This window comes from Cyprinodon variegatus, unplaced genomic scaffold, assembly GCF_000732505.1.
Source record: "Cyprinodon variegatus isolate N-32 unplaced genomic scaffold, C_variegatus-1.0 Scaffold790, whole genome shotgun sequence".
Lineage (NCBI taxonomy): Eukaryota > Metazoa > Chordata > Actinopteri > Cyprinodontiformes > Cyprinodontidae > Cyprinodon > Cyprinodon variegatus.
In genome coordinates this window covers 382,312-384,694 of record NW_015151243.1, presented here as the reverse complement: position 1 = coordinate 384,694, position 2,383 = coordinate 382,312, and the positions used below count along the sequence as shown (strand labels likewise).

Sequence of the window (2,383 nt, the reverse complement as noted above, 5' to 3'; positions counted from 1 at the left end):
TTTATTCGCCCCGTCAATGAAGAGCACTGAGCCATTGAGGGCGAACGAGTAGGTAGAGGCCAGGTCCTGAGCCAGTGACCTCAGAGTCCCCTCTGCTTTGCGGCCTGCAGCAAGGATCAGACTTACTGGCTCTGTTGGGTCCGCTGTTCCAAGGTGCTTCTCCAAATGGATCTTGGTTCTGTTCCACAGCTCAGCGCGCTGACTTGGAAACTGCAACTGGAGAAGTGACAGGCGGTGGGAAAACTCACCTGGCATCACTTCTCTGGATCCTTGCCCTCTTCCTCCGGCTATTTTACTTTGGAGCACAGGGAGAAACCCGTAAACCAGCAGGGCGACAGAGCTGAGCAGCACCACGAAAACCAAGCGCCATAAGTACCAACCAAAACCTGCAAACACAGGAGCATGTTTTTAATTAACAGAAGCAAATGGGGAAAGAAATACAAGCACAGGGAAAATGTTAATAAGTCGTTACCTCTACAGGACTTTCCAGAACTTTTCTGGTGCATCTAAGTAGAAACATTTGGTGTCAGTCTGAAAAACATTGTCCTGTCATCAGATAATCCTCTTTGTTTATTTAGGATAAGATACCTGTTTTTTCAGATGATTGGCTTCTTTTTGTGCTGCAATGTTGTTTACAAAAGGTCTTCCTGTGTGCATTTTCTCTGAGGCTTAATAAGCATTTTGGGTCATTTGTACAGTTCTTCGTACGTCCAAAGATGACGAGGCTTTGTTTTTGACAAAGTAAGAAAAAAACAAACACATTAACATGTACTTATAGAGGCTTTGTTGTCTTAAACTGACCTATAGAAAAAAATGTCATACCTGCACTCCTTGCTTTAGCCTCCATTTTTCTCTTATACTCATCCATGCTGGACTTCAGGTTGTCAGGTCTCTTCTCTGATTGTCTGATCAGTGATAGAGCCTCTTTGGTCAATGGAGGTGCTTTTACTTCTACTTTAAATGAAAGCAAACACCTACAGGATTTTTTAGGATTTTTTTTAATCCCCAAGTATCATGTTAACCAGATAAACAGCATATGTAGAAGAATAAACAGCCCAAACATATGTTTCTCAATAAAGCATACTTGCGGCCTATTTACTACCTCTCTAGAGGGCAGTAGGTCCTGAGGATCGAGTTTAAAAAGCACTGTTATTGAGTAGTTACATTATTTTTTACTTTTAAAGGTATAGTGTAGGGGTGGATCATCAAAATAAGTGGTCCTCCTAATTGTCAATCATTCTGGTGCTATGTTTACTTAAGGCCGTCCTACTTGCTCGCCCCCATTTTCACTTACTGGTGGTGAGTATGACATAGTGGAAAAATTGCAAATCTTCTTTTGGAAAGCAAGCTTGTATGAGCGATGCAAACAGCAACTTTTAAACAGAGTGTGCACGGGTTTGGGTACAGAGTTGTGCATGTGCATTTTTTCTTTAAAGTGGAGAGGGCAGGTCTTTTCAAAAATTCCTGGGAATCCTCCACTAGACCTTTAACAAACACATAAGGTGTATTTACAAAAAAAATAAAAAAAACAGACGTATCAGTATCGCCAATACCAGACTGTTAATCAGTATCAGATCTTTAAGGAAACAGGTGGCATTGAAAGAAAATGGGAAAGTGATTTAAGGGGTAGAATCTGTTCATTTTAATTTAAAACAATTTAATGAAAGAAATATTATTTAGGATTTCAAATAGAGATTCTGCTGTCAGGGCTCGATATCTCAATCCAAGGTCAGATCAAAAGTTGAGCTCCAACTATGAACATCAGCCCAACTCAGAGCTTCCTTGGCTGAGAATAAATGTAAATTTAATACCTTAGTTTTACATTTTTAAAAGATTTGAAACAATCTTTAAAAAAAAAAGTATTTCATAATGGAATAACAGGGTACTGTGTGAAGAATTTTTGAGAAAAGAGATTATTTATAGTACCATTTCAAATGAGGTTGCATCATAGCAAAAAGGTGGAGAAAGTGTGGCTCTGTGAATACCTCCTTGATGCACAGTACAAAAAAATATTAACCTATTTAATCCCACCTTCTTTTACAGAGAATGAAATTACAAAAATTTCTAACCTTTTTTGGATTTCATTCCTTGTGACTCCTCATATGGAGGCTCTCTTCTCTGGAAGGAATTGATGAGGACAACACGAGACGAAAGATTCACATCTGCCAAGCTGTCTGTTTTGCACAGAGAGAAAAACAGAAATATTGATTTACATAACTAATGAAATACTCAAAGGAGCTTAAAAGGAATCTGTGGTGAACATGAACATTCTCAGTACAACTATAGATTATATTCTAACTTTGTTGTATGGAGCAGCAGCTTGACCAAAGAAAATCACACAAACAGAATGGAAAACTGTTGAAATGAAAAAAAAATAAATAAA

The 2,383-nt window shown here is 38.4% G+C and overlaps 1 pseudogene; it reads right to left on the bottom strand.

Annotated features, from left to right (window-relative positions):
- LOC107098572 overlaps positions 1–2,383 on the bottom strand; it is a 10,233-nt pseudogene that overhangs the window by 1,471 nt on the left and 6,379 nt on the right.